This window comes from Chionomys nivalis, chromosome 26 (genome assembly GCF_950005125.1).
Source record: "Chionomys nivalis chromosome 26, mChiNiv1.1, whole genome shotgun sequence".
Lineage (NCBI taxonomy): Eukaryota > Metazoa > Chordata > Mammalia > Rodentia > Cricetidae > Chionomys > Chionomys nivalis.
Window position 1 is genome coordinate 30708462 of NC_080111.1, and position 13402 is coordinate 30721863.

Below are 13402 nucleotides of genomic sequence, written 5' to 3' on the forward strand. Positions count from 1 at the left end.
CCGAGGAAAAGAAGGGAGATTGAACTAAGGAAGAGCTTCTGAGAGAAGGAATCCAGGCAAAAGACTTCCAAATGACCTGTGTCTGAAGGAGATACACTGCCCGGGGTTAATATGGAAGCAGTGATGGAGAGGGTTGGCGACCAGGCTAAGAGAGAGGTCGGATCTGCTTTACACACAGGTTCTCTGATCACATTAGCATTTTCACCACCATTCTAAGAGCAACGCGCAGTCTTTGAGATGCTTAGAAAGACGTGATAACAGGATCAGATTTGAACGTTGAGATGGGCACCCTGGCGGATGTGGAGGCTGGCAAGTGCAGCCCACGATAATGTAGCAGTCCTCAAATGCATGACTTCATTAGAGTTTCACTAATGACCTCAGGGTTTGTTTTTGTTTTGCTTATTTGGGTTTGTTTTGGTTTTTATTTTTGGTTGTTTGGTTGATTTTTGTCTCTGTGGATAGAAACTTTCTTCCTTACAAGTCCGGGTGGTTTCCTGATAACAGGCTGCTGTACTGCGCAGTCTCTCAGAGCACACCAAGTTGTGCTGAAAACTATGGCCTTTCCAGGGCTGTGGTTTTATGTCTTAAGGTCATATGCCTTTGTTAGGTGTTTTCTGACTCAGAACAGCTGAAGCTACTGGGAAATTCGTCCCTCGCGTGAGAATCTCCACTTGACACACATCTCATCAAAGTTTTAGAATCCTGAGCCTTTACTTTCAATTAAAAACCCATAGTAAATTTCAGAAAAGACGGTAATTTCCTGTATAGCTGAGGTCTGTTTGTTTTCCTAGATAGACTGTCTCTATATTGCCAGCTCCTGTGTCCAAGAGATCCTGATGCATCAGACTCTCCAGTGGTTGAAACTGTATGATCTTGCCTGGCCCTAAAGACTAACAAGAATGCCTGGGTACAAATTATCCTCCTTATGTTTGCGTTTTCACTTAAATGAAAAATAGCAAACATGTAAGATCTCAATAAACTTCTTTTACTAATTATCTCACTTAAGGTTTCTATTAAAAACAAAACAAAAAAAAAAAAAAACACCACAAGCCAAAGAAACTTGGAGAGAAAATGGTTTATTCTTCTTACATATCCCAGGTCACAGTCCACTGGGGAAGCCAAGGCAAGCGTTCAAGGCAGCATCCTGGTGGCAGGAACCGAAGCAGGTGCACAGGGAAATACTGCTTACTGGCTTGGTCTCTGATCCTTATACAATTTAGCGCCTCCTGCCCAGTGCATGACAGTAACCCCAACTCTGGAGGGAAGAGTCAAGCAGATCCCAGGGGTCTAGCTAGCCAGCTGGTTTACCCAAGATAGAAATCTTAGGTTTAGTAAGAGATTCTGTTTCAGAAATCAAGAGGAAGAATCCAGGAAAGGCATCCTGACATCAACCTCTGGCCTCCACAGATGTCCATGGTTGAGTGTGCCCAAGACACACAGACACACGCATGCACACACAAACACGCACATACCCACACACACAATCCACTCTCTTTAAAACTTGTCACATTTGTACTACAATGGCCAACATGCTAATTTACTAGTTCAGAGTATTCATTTGCTAGTTAATTTACTACGAACATACTTACCAACAAAGCCAAACACGGGGGTAGTTGTTAGTCTCTCTCTCTTCAGTTAAAAAGATAAAATTAGTTTTGCTTACTCCATTATCTGGATGGTTTTCTAGATATTTACCTTTTGCAGTTTATATTCCAAAATAATTTTCCAGTGTAAAAATAACTATACTTTGTCAAGTCTCCAAATAGGAGAATCTGGCATGACTTCTTCTTGCTCACCTCCCCTTTTTGACTGTGTTTTATTAATAGGTTTTGACTGTGTGTTATTAATAGGTTATCTTAACAGCTGTTACTCAAATGTGCAACTTGTGTTAGACAGCATGTGAGGCCAGTACATCAGAGGTAAACTGTGCAGTGCCTCTGCTCCCAAATCTGCATTTTCTCTTTCCTTCAGAGTTAAAGCCCTTGCAATAACTGACCAGGCTCTACAGGATTTAATAACACACCCCTTCTCTAACATCATCTCCTGTTTGTTCTCTCCCTTTGGTCCCTCGGCTTCAGTCACTCTGGGTTTCTACTCATCCTTGAATGTGACTAGGAGGCTGTCACCTCAGGGCCTTTGAGCTGTCTACTGTAGAGAACCCACAGGGCTCGTTCTTTTATCTACCGGGAGTCACTCACTCTGGAATGCAATTTAAATTGCAAATGTCTTTCCTCTGAATTCCTTTCATTTCAAAATAAAAATATAGTTACATCATTTTCCTCTTCCCTTTTCTTCCTCCAACTCTTCCAATGTATTTATTTCCCTTGCTCTTTCTCAATTGCATAGCCACTATTTCTCCCCCTCCCCCCCGTGTGTGTGTGTGTGCGTATTCCTAAGTACAATCTGTTCAATATTTATAATGTCACTTATATGTATATAATTTCAGGACTGATCATTTGACATTAGATAATCAGTTGGGGACCTCTTCCTTGGGAAAGTGTACAATGATATTTCATTTGTATTTTAATAAATAAAGCTTGCCTGAAGATCAGAGAGTAAAACAGCCCCACTGGTCAGCCTTACAGACTAGGCAGAGGTAACACACACCTTTATCCCAGTAGCCACACTAGTTTGCTATAGAAACCAGGTGGTAGTAGTGCATGCCTTTAATTCCAGCACTAGAGAGGATTATAAGACAGGAGGAAACAGCTGTTGGTCAGTCTCATCCTGAGAATCCCTGGAGGCAGGATCGTCATTTCGTACTGAGGTAGAGGTAAGAGCCAGTGGCTGGCCATTTTGCTTTTCTGACCTTGAGGTTGAACCCCATTATCTCTCTCTGGGTTTTTATTAGACATGCTACAGAACGTATTTCTCCAGGTCTCAGGATTCTTTAGCTGCTTGTAGCTCTTTGTCAACGGTTAAGGCCCCATGAGGTTCCCTCGTGGTTTTATCTTTTGGTGTCTTTCTTGTTCAGTTCTTGTCTAGGCAGCCATGTTGACGGTATGGCATAGATGTAGCGTCTCTCACATTTCTAGGAGAAGCAATCTCACAGCAACCTTCCTGCTCTTCTGATTCATGCAGTTTTCCCACCACATCTTCAGCTGCGATCCCTAAGCCTGAGTTATGTTGTAGATGTATCAGTCAGGGCTGGGCATTACGCAGTTACTTGTTCTTGGCATTTTAATCAACTGTGATTTTCTGTAATGTTCTTAATCTGTTGCAAAAAGATGTTTCTTTGATGAAGGGTGAGACTTATACTATCTCTGGGTATGAGGGTAAATAGAATGCAGTTAGGAATTATATCCTAGATTCTTCTCCAGGATCCTTGGCTGCAGTAGCCTTGGGTAGCTGGATAGGTTTCTAATATTGGGCACAGTACTTTCCTGTTGAACGGGCCTCGAGTCTAATTAGAAAGCTGCTAGTTACTGCCAAGGTATGTGTGCCAGTTTTGCGCCCTTAGGGTTATTATGCTGCCCTGGTCAGTGTTGTAGTTCATGAGCATCATAGCTGAATAGACTATTGGTTGCTGCCCTCTCTTGGAAACTTGCATGGTACTGCTGGCATCACGAAAGCTAGTTCTCAGGTTTGATCCAGCTCTGGTCCGCAAGGTCCTATGTCCAAAGAACATGATGTCTCCTGCAATAGAGACTTACTTTCAATCTTGAGAGGCAACCAAAGCAGCAGCAATAGTCTATAAAGTTTTGGAAATCTCTTGAACAATCCTGATCAACATCTCAAAAAGAGGCTTCACATGCCTGGCTTTAATGTCTTGTTTTGTTTTTTTGTAAGATCATCTATGGCTCTCGGGGAAAACATTGTCACCCTAGATATCTCTCACCTTGCACAAAAAGTAATCCCAAATGACTCCAAAACCTAAATGTGAAAAATGAAACCACCAGAAGAAAATACAGGCATTATCCTACAGGACATAGGAAGAGGAAAAGACACTCTATTGTAAGGAATGATCATATTGAGGGAGGTAACCCAAATCCTGGAAGACCGTTGCAGGGTCTCTTTTATCTGCCGTTCCTACATCCAAATCTTCCAAAGTGTTTATATATCCTGAAGCAACTGCGGAAATTAAGAAAGTAACAAGAGACCACGGCAGGGGCCAGTATAGATGGAATAGTTACTTGGCTCTGTGACCCTGATGAGGGATGAAGTGTCTTTCCATGGTGCAAGGCTATACACAGGGGAAAGAGTGCAGATCGTGATTTAGGGCCTTCTAAGGCTTGGGGTCTCCAACTCTTATGAAGTGCTTCTTGGTGTCGTGATCTACAAACTCCGATTACAGGGTGTTAGTTCAAGATGTTTACGTTGCTCTTCCATATCAGGGAGAATGTAGGGCAAAGGGCCAGGTAGCTGTTTTAAGGCCATTGTCAGGCTATAGGCCTACAATTTTTCTTATTCCTGGGCTTTTTAGGTACAAGTGATTCAAATCAGGATATGAAAAGAGGATGCTTTAATCAGGGTAGGGGAGATAAAGAACAGTAAGGCTGTCCTTATTTTCTTTATTGTTCTATCCCAATAACACTTATCTCCATCTCAATATGTTTTTCACACATGTATTTATTCACTTTTTACTCACTGATATTTAGACTCCTGCAGAGAGTGATTCATGTCTTGGTCATGAATGTACTAAATATACTTGATATATGAAAGGTGTTTGATTATTATTCCTGAGTCAGTGAAATGAACCTTGATTTTCTTTCCCAGTTTTACCTCTTTTATTTCATCATTTACTGTGCACATATTATATTGTGGTTGAAAAAATTGAATAAAACACTCTCATCCATTGAAGTTTTGGTGGCCAAGTGAGAAGCACAAGCACTGACATAATAATTTAACAACACTGACAGGGTAGAGGTGTGGCCAGGTTGGTGGAGTTCACGCCTGCCTAGCATGCACAAGGCTATGGATTCAGTATTCATAAACCAGGTATGGTAGCAGAGGAATGCGCTCCCAGCACTGACTCAGAAGGTGGAAATCCTGATTTAAAAAAAGAAAAAAAAAAACAAGTACATGCATCATTTCTTCACATACATGATACGTTTAAGTGGGAAAGAGCGCATTATTGGTTTTAGACGGGTACCATGGGTTTAAAAAAAGAAACAAGGACTCCTTGAGCACAGTGGTCACCTGTGGACATGAGAAAAACACCGCTTCAATCAAAGAGTACAATCAGCACTAGCAAAGAAGCACAGGGGGTATTGGAGCTGCAATTGGACAGATAACACCGGGGCACCTGCTTCCTTGTCTCCTATATATGGTAAATTGCAGTTTTATTGGTTATTTGAAAACCTTAAGATTTTGAGTAAAAGAGGACGGTTTGGGGGATATAGCAAAATGCTCCACTGCATGGTGGCCTCTCTGTCCTTCCTTTAAGGTCTCTGGGATGGCATGCTAAACAAAGAAGGGGTTGGACAAGAGATGCAATGAAGTTTATGTGTAGATTGGACCACATGTTATTTTCTGTTTTTTTTTTTCCCCTGGCATCACTGAAATAGTCCATGGTCAGAATTGTTCTTCTAGTATTAAGTGAGGCTTGGCTTTGAGTGAAAAGGAACTGAGTTAGCAGGCAAGGAGTCTAATAAGGTAGATTGTTCTAGAAAAACTTTGCATTTACCTACTTAATTCCTAGGCCTTTGTTAACTTTCTGTCAACTAGCCAAACTATAGTACTTAATTCAGAAAGTATTTATGAGGGCCTATATTATGCGCACCGACTTTTGGGGATTATAAAACTGGACAGGGTACTACGCTTCTTTCCCTATTGAGCTACAGTGTTAGTTACAGTGTGACAGATGAGAAACAAAACAACAGGCCTAACACATGTGATGTTAGATTGCAACACTCTGCTTACTTAACAAATACCTCGAACATCTTTGGTCTGATATTTTGTGATCCCTTGTCACTCATGAATTTTGAAATGCCATAAACTAAGAAATGTTGCAATCTGTAAAACGTCAATATCACACTTTAGTTTTCATTTATTAAGGTTTTGGTTTGGGGCAGATGTCTAGCTTCATAAAGTAAAATTATTTAGAATTGTTTGATCAAAACAAAGAGCAAGGAAAAGATATTAAATTTTATCACGATCTCAGTATTAATTTTATAGAAATAAAATTTTCACAGATCATAGAAAAGTAGGAACCTTTCTCTACATTGGCAATTTCTTTTGTGGAGATGCTAGTTTTACCAAGGAAACATTTTTTTATATCTGAGGCAAATTTTTTTTTTTTTTTTTTTTTTTTTTTTGGCTTTTCGAGACAGGATTTCTTTGTAGCTTTGGAGCCTGTCCTGGAAACTAGCTCTTATAGACCAGTGGCCTTGAACTCGCAGAGATCTGCAGGCCTCTGCCTCCCAAGTGCTGGAATTAGAGGCGTGTGCCACTAACACACAGCTGGTAAAATAAAATTTTAAAATTTTAAAGTAATAAGGTTTCTTTAGCCCAGTCTAGCCATTTCTAAAAAATAAACTGCAAAAGCATAAAAATAAAACAGAAAGCATAAATATTGAAGTTTTCTGGGCATTGTTTCCATTGAAAGAAGCTGTTCTCTGTTCCAAAGAGCTAAGGAAAAGTTTGCCTAGTGAACCAATAATTAGACTGTCCTCAGACAGTTTATTTTTAAACCTACAGATAATGGATCAGAATGTAAATACTCTAGAACATTTTATGACATAGGATTGCCAGGAGTAAACATATAGGATCAGTATATGTTAAAACAGCAAAAAACCTAAGGTATAAGTCAAACAGATTTTGGACTGATCAGCCTCAAAAGCTTTGTGGTTTTTCTGTGTTTTTAGTATGTCCTGGAGACTCATGCATGTGAGATATGCCCTTAACCACAGTACTTTTATCCCCACAGCAGCAAGTGATTACCCACTACGCAACTAGATAGGACATGTAATTGTCCACCAAATGTAAATGTGATATGTATGTATATTTCCACTGGCTCTGTAAGTCTTGGTGTGTCTTTAGATGGGCGTTCAACTGAACTAGAATACTTTGGATCATGAGTCAGCACACAGGGCATTATATCTTGGTTTTTGTTCCACAGAACGTCATTGACTATATGAGACTGCACAAGCCTGACACCCAAGCTAAGGTCCACGACCTCACTCCAGACGGCTACTAAAAATACACATTGCCTTTAGAAACTAGAACAACACCTTTCTGGACTGGCTCATCTTACCAGGCCCTAAGGCCACCTGGAGTATTGAGTCATTCAGTAACTAACTCAGAAACCTGCTCATCAAACTATTTTAGTATGTTTGTTAATTGTGACAGGTCAAAGTTTACTTTGGAAGATAACAACTGCTTTTTCAGGATGGTTTGAAGTCCTATTGATATTGAGTAGCTTTCCTTGGCGTGTTGATGAAGAAAAACTGAAGGTTTTTTTTTCCCAACAACTGCTAAGCTTCCTTAGTCTCCTTATTCTCCAGGGAAAGGTGAGCGCCTATCCGCCTTTTCCACACAAAGCAGGACAATCAGACGCGATAGGGATTCAAGTCAAAGAAAGAACTCAGTTTATTACTGTGAGAATCAGCTTACATATATTAAGTGACATCATGTGATGTGGGGATACTTCCAGCCAATGAGAGACAGCCAAGCCCTCCCTCTAGCTGGAGGGGCATCTACCTAGATGTTGCCGTCTCCTCCTCACTCGGTTCCCTCAAACTCTAGCCAGGCTTTTCTCTGTCCTACAGGCCCTGAGATAATTTTGGCCCAACAACAACAAAGCGATACACTACAATATCAAACTTCAATATTATCTTAGTTAGGGTTTTGTTGCTATGTAAAGATACCATGACCATGGCAACTCTTATAAAGGAAAACCTTTGATTGGAGCTGGCTACAGTTCAGAGGTTTAGTCCTTTATCATCATGGCAGGAAGCATGGTGACACACAGGCGGATGTGGTGCTGGAGAAGGAGCTGAGAGTCCTACATCTGGATCCACAGGCAGCAGGAGGAGACAGAGAACTTGAGTTTCTGAACCCTCAAAGCCTACCCCACAGTAACACACTTCCTTCAGCAAGGCCACACCTACTCCAACAAGACCACACCTCCAATAATGCTACTTCCTAGGAGTCTGTGGGGGCTATTTTCATTCAAACCACCACAAATATAGAAGCATTTAAATTAATCTTTAATGATCTGAGAAAAATGTCAAAAGGAGAAATTCAGAGTCCAGATGGTTCTACCTTAAGTACCATGTTACAAATAAAAAAATCTTAACTCTGATTATGAACCTGAAGAAACATTAAGACGTAACTAAAGCTATGGGCTGCAGAGTTTACAATTTTTGTGTGATACTTGCCTCAAATTTCAATCATTTCAGAATCTTAATTCCTTATTTAAAATGAAAAAAATCATAATTGGTGTCAAGATTAAATTAAGAAAATACTCAATTATTACACGGTCAATATTATTAACATTTTACCTTCGTTTCTCTAGTTCAGGAGACGCTGCTCTGAGGACAAAGACTTACAGTCTGACTTGGTGGTACACACCTTTAGTCCCAGAACTTAGGAAGCAGAGGGAGGAGCATCTCTGAGTTCAAGGCTAGCATGGTCTACAGAAAGATTTTCAGGCCAATGAGGCTACACAGAGAAACCCTGTCTCCAGAAAACAGCAACAAAACCCCCAAAGGTTAATTTTTCCTCATAGTTCAAATGTTCACTACAATTAACCAATGAACATGTGTTAAATTTTTGGAGTTATGAAGTTCTTACATGTGTGATGAGGGAATCACCTGTAGCGTGCTTTATAAAGTTATAAATTGAAAGCAATCATTTCATTAGGCATAATTTCTTAGTTTCTTTACAATATATGCAAAAAGATATAATTCAAAGAATATAGATGTGCTTTAAGCATTAAAAAGTAAAAGCTATGATATATTATTTTACTGCCATTCTCAAAGAGGAATCTTTCTGGGAATGCCAAATGATAGTGACCGTGTTCTCCTACTAAGTCTCTGAAATATTAATCTAAAATGTAGAATGATAACTGAAAAAGCAGGATATAGGGAAGGACAGCAGCTAGATGAGGAGACGAATCACATCAGGTCAGACATTCCTTTTCTTTATTTTTTTGATTTTTATTAGAGACAGGGTTTCTCTGTGTAGCTTTGGAGCATGTCCTGGAACTCCCTCTGTAGACCAGGCTGTCCTCAAACTCACAGAGATCCACCTGCCTCTGCCTCCTGAGTACTGGGATTAAAGGCGTGTGCCACCACTGCCTGACCAGATATTCCTTAATATGGTAAATACTTAATGAGTCCCTACTATAAGATTCAGGTGCTGAAAAGCAGGAAATAATAAAACAGAGATGGTCTGCTCTTATAAAACTCGTAATTCAATAGGAAAGATGCATTTTGTAATGACTGAAGTGCAATTTATGATAAACATAATAGAAGAGAGATGTACAAGATACTTTGAGAATTGATATCTATCAGTCAGACCAAACCTAATCAAGTACAGGGAACTTTCCCTTAGAGAAGCGAGTTTTAAATAAATCCTAAAGAATCCCTATTAGCCAGTTGACAAGGTCAGGGGTGCAACTCCCTCCCCCCAAGTGTGTGTGTGTGTGTGTGTGTGTGTGTACAGAGTAAACGTGCTGAGTAACAGGAAAGAAAGGGAAAGTAGGATCAGGAGAGAAGAGAGAAAATAACAGAATACACAGCAAAACTCCAGTGATTTGGCTAAAGATAGGTGGATGCCTCTTGAAAGAAGAAGGCGGGAAATGGACGGAGGCTGGAGAGCCAAGGAGGAGGCAGATCATATAGGGCTTCGGAACGTAACCCGAGAGCAAGGAGCCATTGCTCAAGGAGCATGACACAGTATTGTGTGTACATTACAAATAACTTCTACTATTGTGTAGAGAAAGGACTAGAAGACTAAAGGGGATTTAGAGAAAGTAGTATCGTGGTGTTTCTGTTTTAGGACTGACTTTCACTGTGTAGTTCAGGCTGGACTGGAACTCTACATCCTCCTGCCTTTATCTCCTACATGCTGGAATTATAAGCATATGTCACCATTTCTTGCTAGGATACTCTTAAAGTAGCCCCAAAGAACAAGGTGGTTTTAATGGTTAGGACAAGATTATGTGCCATTATTTAAAAAGATAACGAATTCTAATTGGATGTACAGCGTCAGGAAGAAAGAGGAGTCAAGGACCCAGACACCAGCTAGATGATGGTGTCATGTGCTTATAGGTACATCCTGAAAGAGGAGCACAGCTGGGCACAGAATCAAGAGTTCTCTTGGGGTAGCTTCAATGTGAGTGCCATTATTTCACCCAAGCAGCAATTTCCACTATATAACTTTGTGTGGGAGAGGTGTGCATATCCATACATGTGGGCATGTGTCCAAGTGGCAGTGTATGTACACGTGTGGAATTCAGAGGTCAGGGTACACGTATGCGCATGCATGTGGAATCCAGAGGTCAATGTTGGGTGTTTTGCTAAATTTCTCTCCACCGTATTTCCCGAGACTGAGTCACAGACCCTGAGGCTTGCTGGTTCAGTTGGACTAGCTGGCTGCTAGCCCGGAGAGGCCCTCTTATTTCCAGTTCCCCAGTCCAGGCGTTAGGTACCCGCTCTGCACTTAGCTTTCTTACATGAGTGTGGGGACCAAAGTCACGTTCTCATTCTTACACAGCCAATATCCCTGACTAAGGTACCTCTCCAGCCCCATACATCAGAACTTGTACATTGTATTGTTTGAAACAACAACAAGGTTGATGGAGAATAAGGAAAATCTGACTTTAAGGACAACATGCCAGGTTTGGTGAAAACTATCTGATTGTAATATGCAATGGTCAAGGAAAATAAAAGGAACAAACTTAACATGACAGACTATCAATTGTATATTAAAGCTTCTTCCTGAATGAATACACTGCAGTTTGGTATACAGTGTGACTGCAAGAGCAACAAAATCATAGCAACTCCATGTCAAACAATAAACACTTCACACCCAAATATTTGGCAAAATTACAGAACCCTCCTCTTGGAAAGATAACCATCAAAATTTATCCATGACCCCAGTTTTATAATTTATTTTAGAGTACTGCTGTAAGCACCATAATTCATTTTCTATGTTAATATTGTTTTGTGTATTTTGGAGATAATTTATCATCAGACTAAAAATGCAACTTGTAACGAGCAAGATTTCTTTCACTCTTTTTCAAGTATTGCGCATTATAATAAGCTCTTTCCATGACTGTCCAGACTTGGAATCCTAGGTACATGGAGGGAGACACTAGAAAGGTGAATACATTGTCTGCCTTCTCCTACTGACTGCTTCTCTAGCGGACCCTGGGGAGTGACAAAGAAAATGGGCTGGCTTAGCTGGTCAATGGCGAAAATAAAATCAAGGTGAGAGAAACTCGGCGTGAAGAGGAAATGGGGGCAGAAAGGCACTACCCTGTCCCCACAGCATGCACCCCACGCTTGCCTGATTGAAAGCTGACCACTAGACTTCCAAGCTCCACGTCAGAGAACCCATGTTGCTAACATGGCCACCTTCCTACCTGACTATGTGGCCCTGGTTCTTCAGCATTTCAGGGACTCAGTGGAATGCAGGACTGCATGCTATGGCCTCTATGCTCTTCCCAAGCCCAGGCATCTACAAGCACTGGTTTGTGAGAAACACCCTATCATAGAAACCACGCTAAACAAGGTTAAAAGTCTTCACCTTTGAAGACTCCTAAAATGTTTACTGCACCATTCAAACTATCCGCCACCCTTTCCTCGCTCTTGGTTAAATGCTACTCCTTCAGCGAGGTCTGCTCTGTCCTTACTGTTTACCTTTGACATCTTACCTCCCTACTGCGTCCAGTCTCCTTCCCCCTCCTCCTTGTCCCCAGAGCACTTTCCACCTTTGAACACACTGATCACTTATTAGCTTCGGTCTGACGGCCCAGATGCAAAAACAAAGAGAGCCCAGCTCAGGTTTGCGTTTGCTTTCATTCACTGCCGTGCAGTCTAGGACAGCAAAGAAAACCTAGGAGGTGCTTACTCAGCAGTTAGCGCTGTGGAGTGAATGACTGCGCACCTCATACAAACCTTTTCAGAACAGTGCTTACTAACACATTTCAATCATAAAATGAGATGTAACCAATAATGAATCTATATCCTAGAGCAACGCTTTTTATTTATGGAAGCGTATTTTAAATAAATATATCATCTTAAATAATAAAAACCTGGAAAAATATAAACGAACAAACACTGGCTCTTTGAACTGATTTGACCTTACTCTCATGAGAAAGTTCATTTGAGATTAGGCAGGTTCAAAGTCTATGAATCATAAAGCAATTGAAAAACTAAACAGGAAATGATGCTTTTATGATGGCTGCCAGGAGTTAAAATATAACTTTTAAAGATAATGTTATATTTACATCAGGAATTTCTTAGTGATGATGTCTAAGGGTAAAAGGTTTGGCTATAAACTGAGATAAGAATGAACTGGCTATTCACTAGGATTGATACAACCAAATGGTAATTGAAATCTAAAAAAGTCCCTTTAACAGTCATCTTGAGAACAAGTTTGGTAAGGGGTAAGAAAACTCTATATATTATTTTTTAGTCATGATTTTTGAAACATGATTCTGCAGGTATCCCAGGCTGGCTTTGAGAATTTTTTTTTTCAAGACAGGGTTTCACTGTGAAGCCTTGGCTGCCCTGGAACTATCTCTGTAGACCAGGGTGGCCTCAAACTCACAGAGATCCACCTGCCTCTGCCTCTGCCTCCCAAGTGCTGGGATTAAAGTTGTGTGCCAACACCAAGCCCAGCTGGATTTGAACTCTTGATCTTGAGTTTACCTCCTAAGTGTTATAAATGTTCACAACCATGCCCAACTCACATCTCATTTTGAATTGAAACTCTTAATTAAAGTACTCGCTAGTACATTGACAATGGTAACAACATAACCACCTGCAAATTTAACTCTTCAAGTACTAAAGAACTGCTTTTCATGAGAAATCTGAATCTCAGGAAAAGTAAGTTTTCCAGTGTTTGAGCACCATAACTTAGCTACTCTGTTGCCAGTTGCTTCCACTACTCTGGAAACTAAAGGATAAGGGTCAATGGAACCAAGGAGTTTGAGCCATCCAAAGACCCAAGACTCTTGAATTCAGTTTAATGCTAACATCCATATTGCCTACTAGCATGTTAGAATGTCTTTTCTCTGCAACCTTTTAGAAAGTTTTACTAAAAGTCAAGTTTTACTATTGGCATCACTCAACTTCTGTAGACTCTGAAAACACACACACACACATACTGTCTTATTCCTTGACAGACATCACTGGCATCAACAGGCAGAGTTCCCTTGAATATTTACTCTGAAATGGATAGTAGTCCCTTAGATGAGTAAGTTCAGTTTGGTTTGCAAAAGCAAAAA

At 40.5% G+C, this 13402-nt stretch overlaps 1 protein-coding gene across 1 annotated transcript in view; it reads left to right on the top strand.

Moving 5' to 3' along the window:
• The window catches only part of Abcb1 (ATP binding cassette subfamily B member 1), a 164083-nt gene that overhangs the window by 57596 nt on the left and 93085 nt on the right, over window positions 1-13402 (top strand). The gene's annotated exons all lie outside the window — the stretch shown is intronic.